This window comes from Strigops habroptila, chromosome 11 (assembly GCF_004027225.2).
Source record: "Strigops habroptila isolate Jane chromosome 11, bStrHab1.2.pri, whole genome shotgun sequence".
In the NCBI taxonomy this organism is placed as follows: Eukaryota; Metazoa; Chordata; class Aves; order Psittaciformes; family Psittacidae; genus Strigops; species Strigops habroptila.
Window position 1 is genome coordinate 24452899 of NC_046360.1, and position 12025 is coordinate 24464923.

Sequence of the window (12025 nt, forward strand, 5' to 3'; positions counted from 1 at the left end):
CTAAAAGATAGCTAAAAATACATTAAATGCTTTCCTCATAATACAGTCCAGGCTAGCGATTGTGGTAATTTATGCAAGGATATTGTGTAATCAAAAATAGAAGGAGAATTAATTAGGATAGGTTGGGCTGGTAAGAGAAGCAATTGGTATGACAGCCTCTCTTTGAAGTTATGATTCAGACTTGAGAAACCAGAAATCATACAGCAAAGTTTGAGATTAGAAAATAGCAAAGCTTCCTAGAGAGTATGTAAAGGCTGTGAAATTATTAATATTTTTAAAAGATTTTGAAAATGCTTAAAGCTTCTAAAGCTAGCAAACCATTATTTTTTTTTTTTGTGTGCAAGTACTAATATTTATTTAACTGAGCCTGTCTATAAATTAGTTCATTCCAGAATTGCTAAGGAGCAGGAAGAAGAAAAAAAAGGTATGGATGCAAAGGGATATAGAAGTCAGGCAATCATGTTTTTCTGGAGAAGCAAAACCAGAGTAGGTACTTAGTGAGAGCAGTAAAACTGAAGGATCTTCAGTTACGTGATATGTAGAATTGCTACATATAGAATACATTTTTATATGCTGATTAATTACAGTTAAAGGTCAAAGTTAAAGGGCTTGTTGCATCTTGTTTTGGCCTCTAACACAGGGATTGCCTGTGGAGATGGGGAAGATAGAGCTCTGTGATGATTCCTGTTTCCACTTTGACTAATTCAAACCAGCCAAAATCGTTGCTTTATACAGCTGTAGAAAAACTTTTTTTTTTTTTTTAGTTTTATTTTTTGTTTTAAATCGTATTAATGTATTCCAACTGCTGAAATCTGGTTTGTTGCTGGCATTTTCCTTACACGTGGACATGATAGTCTCGGCTTGGAGACTGACAGTGTCTGGAAATATTACTTCTACCAAAAAATGGCCTGTATACTTGTGTTTTTTTGTTGTCCATTTCTTCAGTTCCATAATGCAGAGGGGTGGTAACAAGTTAATTAAATCCCAGCCTGAGGATACAGGCAGCAGATACTGATAGGTTTACAACTAAGTGTCTGCACAGCACAATTTCTCTAGAAAATGCCTGTTCATTTCCAGGTTATGTTTTTTTTATTGAATTACTAAGCAAAACCACAGCTCAATCTCACAGTTGAATAGAAATAAGTGTGATCATTGAATATTTAAACACAGGACTCTCAAGTTAGCATAGAAAAAAATGAACTCTTTATTTGTAAGTGAATTCTAAGTGTTTTTCTTCATTTTGGGTTTTTTATTTGTAGAGATATTGATAATTTTTGGTGGGTTCAGAGGAGAGTTACAGGGTTCAAAGGATTGAAAAGCGTGCCTTAGACTGAAAGACTTCAGGAGCTCTGTCCATTTAGCTTATTCAAGAGATGTTTAAAGGATTAGTTAGTTGATCTCTAGTTAATTACTAATACCAAGCTTTATAATCTTGTTGCTAAAAGTTTAAAAAAGATCTGATGGCTGAAATCGGGTTCCATTATTTTTCCAATTGCACAAATGTGGGCTCAGTTAAAGCATGGGGGGTTGTTAGTAGTGTTTTTTTGTTAGTTTGTTTTTTAATTGAAGATAGCGGTCTGTTAGAAAGGTGTTATCCTACGTCCATCCCCTCAAGTCCTTAATCAAAATCAGATTGTTTTTTGGTTGCTTTTGAAATGGTCTAGAATTAGTTTGTGGGAAAACTTTGGCCTGCTCAGCTTGTATAATCATAGTGATCCCTCCCATCTGTAGGATAGCTAAAGTGAATGTTCACAGTCCCTAACTAGGCTCTAAATGAGATTAGCTTAAAAATCATGGGGCATAAATACATTGGTATTCTTTATATATCTTCTGGCTCTTTCATCCTCTGCATAAAAAAGTGTAAAAATATTGATGGTAAAAAGAGAACTAAATAATTTCCATTCTAAAGAAACCATAAAGTTTATAATCTGAAAATAAAAAGCAAAAGCAAATATCCTAACATTTATGATGAAATCAAGAAAACTGAAATACCATAAGTATAAAAACTATGATATTAAAATTTTACATGGAACATTTTGAAAAGGAAAATGAGAACAAATAAAGGCTGCCAACCTAATTTGTAAGCATACATGTAACTCTAGTGCCATCTTACAGTACAGGTTACATGCACCTACTATAAATGTAGAAGAAAAAGTAAATTAGTGAATTTACTAAAGAATCAGTTTTGCACCTACAGTACTTTTGATCACCATTGTAAAATATAGAGTTGATATGGTTATTGATGGGCTTTTTTACTTTCTGTTCCACTCTTCTGCACACCCTTGTCCCCCGGTTTCTCCATAAGTGCACATCAATTAATGTTAAAAATAGAAAAAGTTACTGATCTTTGGAATATGAATCCTATAGGACTTAGAAAACACTATTTCGCATTCCTATAATGTTCACATACTGAAGGAATTCAGGAAAAAAGTGGGATGATTGTGCTTTACAGATAAGTGTGCTTATCTGTCTGTCACTACAGAGAGACCTCTCAGCTCTAGGCTGTTTCACAGCAAGGCTGGCAGCCCATTAAAACTGCAGAACATTCTGATGGAATTGGCTTACTTGTATTTTCCCTGAAAATGCTGCTTATGATAATGTTTTGCTTTTGAAATGTTTAAGCACACATCAGGATTCTAAATCTGTCAGTGCATTCTGTTTCTTCTCTGTCAGTACAGTGTGTATTCATTGCCTATAGCCACAGGGCTATAGGCAATGCAAGTCTGTATCCTTTTAACCAATGAATAAATAATTAAGATTAATTAAGAAGTTCTGTGATAACTGTCTTCGTAAGTGGTAGCTCTTTCTTCATCCACAAAGTTGGTAACTGGCAATTAGCAACTGCATAGAGATTTCTGACAAGAAGTAGGGAAAAGGGTTCTTGAGTGAATTAAATCAATCTGAATCTAATCTGGACAACACAGTACCAAGCTAGAAGTCCAGGTATGAGAACCAGTGTGTATAAGGCACTTATTCAGTTGCTGCTGATTTGTTTGGGTTCTTTTTCATTTGGGTTTTGTTTGGTGGTTTGTTTTTTTTTAATAAAGTTAATTTACATGGGTTATATATCAGCACCAATGTGAGTTTTCATATCTCTTATTTTATCTCTCACCTATTATTTTAGAATCCCTCAGATTCTAAAATAATAGGAGGCACTACTGTCTCAGACATTATCTTGTGTATGTACTTCCATAAGTATACCTTCCAAAGATACTCAGGTATACCTTTCTACATAGTGATTGTTATATTTTAGAGAGCTGTTTTGGGAAAGATTAATAATAACGAAAAATTATTAATGATTTAAAGTTTAGATAGCTTCAACATTTACTTTATTACTTTCTGAAATGCTAGTAGTCTACTTAAAGGAAGCTAGGAATGTGACATATAATTAAAAAGTAGGCAGTTGGAATGTGGGCTAGGCTTTCTGGCAACCATCCATGGAGAACATGGTTTCTGGCAGTAGGATTGCCACTGGGAAAAAGGCAGGATTCTATAATGGATTTATGTACATGAGGAGATGATAAAAGAAGGCTTCAGAACACTCAAATCTGATCCTGCAGATGTTGACAGCATATAAAAGAGTAGCAGTTTACCTTCTGCTAGTTCGAGTATGTAGGTAGTCTTAACTTCTTAAAATCTTACATTCTTTGTCCAAAGCACATGCTGTGTCTGAGTTGAAGAACATATTTCAGTTTTATTTTTCTATGTCAACTCATATTTACCTACGGTAGTGGATAATAAAGACATGTTTTCTGCTATTGTGTTTCTACTCTGCATTTTTTCAAGTTCTTGGAAGAAGCTTATGAAATACTTGGCTAAAGGTGGAATTCAGAGGAATGTAGATGAAAACCAAAGCCAGGGTGAGGGTGGATGTGTCTTGGTGACATACACTCAGACAATTCTAAAAGATGGCATCTGTTGAAAAGTGATGCATAGCATAGTACAGTACCAGAAGAGATGCACAGCAGGATCTCAACTGCTTATGTTAGCATTGCTGAAAATCTAGGAAATTCAAGAGGATGTAGATATATACATTATCTCAATATCCACTGGAAACAACTCTTGGTTTTGCACCTTTGCAGTCAGTCTTTGTTTATATGGTAAGGTAAACTTTACATTTATAGTTTGTAGAAAGGGAAAAACCCAGGTTCTCTTCAATACTTCAGAAATTTCTAGGTGCAAACACTTCTTTCCTTTTAAACTATCTGTTGTACCTTTCTGATTTTCACTTAGGTCTATAGAATTGTGAGCTTTTGTATTTTTCAATTTTTACTGTCTCATTCTCCTAGTGTTCTTGGTAGTTAGAGTATTTTACTGACTAACAAAATTGACTAACTATTAAACTGGCATTGAATTCTTCTTTATCAAGTACTGGTGCAAACTATAGGGTTGGACTCCTTGAAGTCAATGACGTTGTTGCAAAATTAGTGTTAGACTGCAGTTGCTTCTTCCATCCCTAGGAATGCAAACAGGCAGCTGCTTAGATACTTTACAGCAGGCATCTGCCTATCTCGAAGGCTCTTTAATCTTTTCAATTAATTGGGAATTACTCCAGGGTTTCTTGGAATATTTCAGGGACTTGAACTTGCGGAATATTTCCAGAGCAACTATGAAGTATAAGAATTCATAGTGATTTATAAGGACAGATGATACTGTATACATTTTCTCAAAAAGTGTCAGGTCTTTTGTTTAACTAGCTTTTGTTGTTACCAAAAGCTAAGCAGTTAGAATTTTGGATTTTAAGAAGTTCAGTGTCTACAGCCTTTGGTTGGGAATCAAGGGTAAATAGTAAGATTCTTAGGAATATACCTCTATAATTTGATTGCCTTGACTAATTTGGTTTTTAACATGGGTAAACAATATGTCACTCAGACCTCTAGATGCGAATGAATACAATGAAAAATAATGCAGGCTTTTACAGTAGAAACAGAATAACAAAGCTAAATTGGTTCTCATCACAGCTGGATACAAAAAAAAACCCACTCTGTCTTCACTGTATCTCTGTTTACAGTAAATGTGCTCAGTGTAATAATTTCTTCACTGTAAGAAATTTAGACACTTCTGTGCCTGAAAGCTTTTTCAGGTATAAAAATATTATTTATTTCTAAAAACCTTATGTCTCACAAAATCTTCACTGTAGCTCTGCCTGCAGATTTGGTCTGGATTAAAACATTACACACACAAAGAAGACCTTTCTCAATGTTCTTAACAACAAAAATGCCTTTTTGATTGAGGTCAATTTTACTTTCCTGGTGGGTATCTGCTACCTCCATTTGCCTACTTTGTCTTCCCAAGAAGACACAAAGAATGAATGTGATTATTCAGTCCTAGTTTTGCACTAACTCTTAGGTCAACTTGTGTGGTTTCATCCTCACACCGACTATTTCATTTGTTCTCATTTAGGTGTGTACTAACACTTCAACAACTGCATGTTTTATTCCTTTTCTCACTAAATTTTTTTTCCTGTTTACTGAAGAGAGCACTTTCTTCTATTTTAAATCCTGAACTTGTATCTCCATTTTCTGTGTAAGCTAGTTCTTGCTTGATCTCCTTTTGTGCTTGTAATTATGACAAGGCTTTCTGTACCTATAAAGAAGTTGTGAAGTGTCTCCAGGCACGATTGGATGCATGCTCTCAGCTACTGGTTATTGGGGGATAAAAAATTATTGCTCTCTGCCACATGTGCTTGCCGGGAATTACTATCCCATTCAAACCTGCTGTTGTAAGATATTCTGTAAGCTCTTCCCAAAACTGGTTTGGTAAAAGGAAGCAGATAGAAAATTTGTTTCTAGCAGTGTATTTGAAAATAGAATCATTGTGATAGAACTAGGGTGGGGGTGACTGGATGTGAATCTGTCTACTAGCTCTGAGCAGTGGTCTGACAGATGGTGAAGGAGGCAGACATGTAGAGGTAGACTGGTGAAAGAGGACAATCTCTTTACTGGGATCAGATCAGATGCAGTTTGAGCACCATGTCTGATTTTGCCTTAAAAAAAAAGAAAAGTTAAATAATTTCTCTTGGCAGTAGAAAGGAAGTAGGCTTATATAAGTTGATTTAAACTAATGGGTGTTTTTTAGTTTTTTCCTTTTTTGTCATTTCTAGTTTACTGTATGTATAATCTTGGCTTAATTGTTGCGTTTTATAATAGAGGAATATTTCCTAGAGGATAAACTTTCATCCTATTGACACAGCTGACTGGAATTAAATACATTCTACAGCTTTGTAAGACTTAGTTATCCTTTGAGGTTTTTTTATTTATTAAGGCATTGAGCAGAGAGTCCAAACTTACTACCAGATAAACAACAGATTTTCAAATTCTAAATACTCTTAATTATTTTAAATGTATTTTTGATTTCATCACTAGTGAATGTCAGAAGAAAAGACATAGAGGCACATCTATGCTACATGGTGGAGAGTTGTGCAGCCTGTTCTTACCCCAGACACATAAGGATGCTGACACAGATAGATGATTCACTGGAGTATTGCATGGAGACACTACAGATGCAAGACAGTTCTGTGACTGTGGCTCTACAACTAAGTTGTCAGGTCCTGGATCAGAATAATTTTAATTTATTAGGGTGCAGCACAAGCTTAAAGCCTCTATTTTGCTTCCTGTCCAGAGATAGCTAGATTGCAGCTCTGCACTGTCTTCCATTTGTACAGCATATGACATATAGCTTTTGAGAGACATTATATTTCTATATGCAGTACTTTAGTGCTTGCTTGTTTTCCATAGATTAATTCCAGTGGGATTCCATTGTATAGCCTGATGCACAGTTTCTCACTTTAAACTCTGTGACTATTGAAGAGTTTTAGACCTGGCTCAGCAATCTGGTGCTCTTCAGCACAGCACCAAGTGCGTGCCACCTCCCCACAAATCGTTATGTTCTATTGATTTTCATGGTCTTAAAATTTAATACTTGCTGAACTACTGTGCTCTGTGGGGAGGTTAAAGCCTGTGCTTCAAAGTTCTGTGGGACTGACATCTACATCTTGGGCTTTTTGTACTTTACTCCTAGTAATGTCCTGGGGTGAATATTGCATAATACTTAAATGCCAGTCATTCTAGGTGCACACAGGCAGAAGCACCATGCTGGTACAAATGAATAGGCTTGTTTTGAACAGCCTCAGTTTTGGAATTTTTTCTTCCCTAGTTTGATTTACAATGATGTCTGTTCAAATTAGTTTAAACAGGGAAATGTCTGCTCTTAGCTTGAAAGAATTTTTGGACTCTGTGAAAAGAATTGATTACTGTCCTTGAAGTGCCCAAGGTGAAATGTTGATTGGTGTGTGGAAAAGCAGATGCAGCTGGTAATGTGCAAAAGGAACATATAAACATGACTATGTACAGTAAAGTCTACAATAATAACTATCTTCAATAAATGTCTTTCTGATTCAGGAGGGCACTTTGAAGCACCTTACTGCTTTCATACTTGTTGCTTAAGCTGAACTAAAATACTAGTGTCTGGACATGTGCAGATAGTTATTCAAACCCATTTTCCTTTTTTAGAAACTAGATATCAATAACTGCCCCATCTAAAAGGTGACAGACTCTGCTTCAGAGGGGAATTATGTTCTGTGCGGGTAGAAGAAAATATGTTAGAATCAATTACCGATTTTAATAATGATATGTCAAAGCATAACATTTCCTCAAAAGTGTTGGGTCTGGAAAGTTACACTTCAGCTTTCATTTATAATGGTGAATGGGACTTATACTATTGAATCAAGTATTTCCTTATATGAGTACATTTTAAATTAAGGAAGCTACATGAACTTTTAGCACAGTGCTTATGCTGATTTCTTTTTAATGTTGACATTATTTATATTGAATACATTTCTCTTAGCATTTTCCTACAACTTTGTCTGACATTTCACAATGTGTATGAGTATAAAAGACTGAATTTTCCCATGCTTTGTTATGTCAAGCAAGTTATATTTCATACTACTGTCACATGATTTGGAAATACATTTTGGGGTCACAGTCAAATTTTTGTGAATTTTCGAATTGACTAAGTCTTCATTGCCTACTATAACGTATGTGAGATGGGGGAAGGTGAAAAATATGGTTTATATCAAATAATCATAATTGACTTTTTAAAATCTATTCATAATAACAGGTCCCTCTTTCCTGCTCCTGACACTAGACTGTGATACGTGCATTCTGATAGTTGCTGTTATGGCACTAGGAAGGAATTTTCTTATTATCAGATTGGCTGGTCTTTGGCAAATACCTATTAGCAGCCCAGAGCCTGGTTAGCTTATAAAACCTCTGCTATCATAAATTGGCAGGTGCCTTAGTAAATCACAGTATTACGTCACGGGACCTGGTTCTCTGTTAAATTAGGGAATACAGGTTTGTTACAGAGAAGACTTTTTTAAAGGAAGCTGGAGAATAGTGTGGGCGTGGTCAGGTGGAAAATTAATTTCTCAATCTTTTTTGTTTGAGGTGTTAAAGAAAAAAAGGGGAGTGGGGTGGAGTGAGAAAGATGACAAGATGACATTGGATTGCAGATTGTTAGATATATATCCAGGTATATTTAGATAATGAAGCTGTAGCCTTAGTGCAAGATGTTGCTGTGTCTTTACTGACAGAGCAGAAGAACAAAGATAGAAAATAAAATTTGAGTATCAGTTATACAGTCCAAGAGTTAATCTGCTGCAATAATAAAATTTTAACTTAGAGAAGTCTGTCTGACTGTCTTCCGTCTGTTCTTTCCATCTTCATATTGTGGTATTGCTGCTGTTCTGGTGTTTTTGAAGTACAGGAAGGGATTTTTATCAGTGCTTTCCATAACTGCAGAGTTTTTCTATGATGGATGCTGAAGTCTATGAATATTTTCAAGCATTTCTGTCAACAGGAGATATGGTTTATGTCAACTCAACTAACAAACATAAGGCACGCAATATGTTGCTGATAGTCTCATGCTGTGTCATCAGCATTTTAAAAAAATGGTTCATGAATGTAAAATACAATTAAAAGTTCAATAATATGTAAGAAGTTATGGAATTCTTCATTAATAATAGTCTAACTTAATTTTTCCTTAAACTAATACCACACTGAGACTAATTTCATGCCACTGATTTGAAATACATCCAAGTATTAGAACTGTTTTGAATGTCTGTAACAGAGATTGCTCTGAGTAAATATGGATTTATAAAAGAAGTGATTAAAAAATATCTTACAAGTCTGGAAGTCCATTTGCACTTCACTCATTTCAGAGACAAGAAATATATAAATATCCTATATTTTCCTATGGATTTCAATTCAGTTTTTGTTATTGCTCCCATTATTTTCACAATTCAGTTGATTTCAATGGGAAGAAACCATATTTAGCATTCTTCCATGACATTTGGCCTTTATGTCTTTCTTTTACAGCTGTGATCATGATATGATCATTTTTTAGCATGTGTACTGTCTTTTGTGCCTCTTTCTCCCTTGTCACCTATCATTATCTGGCTGTTGAAAGTATAGATTTTAATCACATGACCTAAGCCTTTGTTTAAAAACTTTTGTGTGATGATGATCATTAGCATTACTACAAAAAGCTGGCGATCAATTGTTTGTGTATGCTCATTTTATGGGTTATATATCATTACAATAGTTTTGGTTGAAAGGGACGTTTAAAGGTCCCCTGCAATAAACAGCATCTTCAACTAGATAAGGTTGCTCAGGGCCCTGTCCAGCCTCGCCTAGAATATTTCTGGGGATGGGGAAATCTACCACCTCTCTGGGCAACCTGTTCCAGTGTTTCACCACTCTCATCACAAAAAATTTCTTCCTTACGTGTAGTCTGATTCTACTGTCTTTTAGTTTAAAACCATTACCCCGTGTCCTATTGCGAGACGTTTTCTTTCTTTTCTTGCAGTTGTTTCCATGCTTCCTATCTTTCTATCTCCATAGTCACTAATACTTTAAGAAATCATTTACAAACAGTATGAATGCAATAGAGCTTTGAATAATTCTGAACTTTGTGTCTTTAGTAACAAAAGCCTCAGGTTTAGTCTTTTCTGGTTACCGTATTTACATCTTGAATGCTGGAAAGATTGCAGAAGTAGATCTTAGACTTCACAAATTGTCTTTATGATTTGCTTGAACAGTTTAGAGACTGGTAAAGAATGTCACCTGTGTCAAGTGGTGTTTCCATTGCATGATTTTTACTGCATGTTAAAACATGAGTTTATGCACTACAAGTCAATAAATGCAGACTCTAATCAAAAGTTTTGCTTGCATACGAGAAAAAACCTCCTGCATGTAATAGAGCCTTCTCTGAAAGATACTGAAATGTGATGAACCACAGCCATTTTTTGATTAAGTGAGGTTTTTTCAATTTTATACTTAAAAAGAGGTATGAATATTGTTCAGTCATACTTTCCTATCAATGCCTTCCAAGTGGCTGTCAAAATTGAGATTACCCATTTTCTAGAATATTAGAACCAAAAAAAATCATTTCTCAAGTGATGCAGAAAGATTATAATCTGCAGCTAGCAGATATGTGAAACCCTTTTCCTGCAAGGTGTGAAATTAAGAAATAAAATCTTGTCTGTCACTGTCGTATATGATTTTATGGACTATGCTTCTGAAAATTCAACATCCTGGAGTTGTTATTTAAATAGTCATGGCCACATATTGTACTGGACCACTATATTTATATTTTGAAATCCTTCCCCTGGCTTGTTTGTCTTCACATTTTAAGATATCTAGGACAGTGTTTGCACTATCTTTGGTCGTTGTTTAATTTAAAAGGAACTTTCTTAGTCTAACTGATTTAGTTAAGGTTGAAGAGAATTTCCTAGCTTCCCATATTTCTTTGTTTTAACTCTTACTGGCTATTGGACAAAGATGTACAGACTTCCCCCTTGTTCCATCTGTTTTTTCTCAAATTCAGCCTCAAATCTGATTCCCAGAGTCTACTCAGGCTGCTGCTTTGTTCTTGAAAAGGGCTTTAGCTTCACAGGTTTTTTTTGTTTGTTTTTTTCTTTTTTTTTTTTTTTTTTCCAATCCTTTGTCTTTAACAGAAAGCTTTTTGGAAATGTTGGCATCTCCACACAAGATGTATACTGTGCTTTATCTTTCTAGTGCCCTAGTCTGTCTCTGGCTGTGGATCTAATCTGTATGTTTCTAATACATCTACATCACCATGGCAACTAGATGTCAGATACAGGCTACATGGTAACATTAAGTTTTTCCTCTGAAAAGCCCTGCTCTCTACCACTCCTTTTTCAGCAGCTGTTGCCTAGTTACTTAGGGTTGGGCTTTGCCTTTAGGCAAATATGAGCCAGTGAAATTTTGTTAGTGCACGCTATCTCAGGTACCATATTAAGAGGTTTTTTGACCTGAGACATCTCTGTTAATCATGATGCCTCTGCTACTCCTTGTTGCTTCTAGAGGCAAGAAAGTGACCATAATTTACTATAGGCCTATAACAGTAGAAGGTCAGTCTGTCTCCTCTTTTCTCTTTCCTTTTTCTGTATTACTGTCTCTGATAAGTATTAACTTCTCTGGTGACTGATTAAAAGCTGTGGAGCCACCATTCTGGCTCCCATTGTGAAAGACTGGAAGTAGTAGCTGTTTAATGCTGTTATTCCTATCTGGTTGGGCCTGGGTACTAGGTAACCCATATAGGAATGTACTAAGACATACCCGCAGTACATGTTGGAACTCAACTGGAGCATTAAAATGCTACTGCAGAGCGTGGAGTTGCAGATAATAAATCCTGCTGTAAGGCTCCTCATGCTTGCTATCATGCTAGTTCAGCACTGTGACTTCCAGCACTGGTATCTCAGTACAGTCTTGCACTGCACTGACCTGGGTGTATGTGTAAGTTGGCTCAGTGTGAACTCAAGGAAGTTAGTGCCCAAAGCCAGGCATTGTTTATTTAATGTGTGTGTCTGCAAACATATTCATTCTTTTTCCTTCAGCAGAAATAGGAATAAATTCCGCCCAAGAAGGTTTAAGAAACATCAATTAGGGCATCATTGTCCTAACCCAAAAGCAGTTTACTTTCTTTACACTTGGTGCAAGAC

The 12025-nt window shown here is 35.6% G+C and overlaps 1 protein-coding gene across 6 annotated transcripts in view; it reads left to right on the forward strand.

The window, feature by feature from the left end:
• The window catches only part of CACNA2D3 (calcium voltage-gated channel auxiliary subunit alpha2delta 3), a 546863-nt gene that overhangs the window by 269539 nt on the left and 265299 nt on the right, over window positions 1-12025 (forward strand). The gene's annotated exons all lie outside the window — the stretch shown is intronic.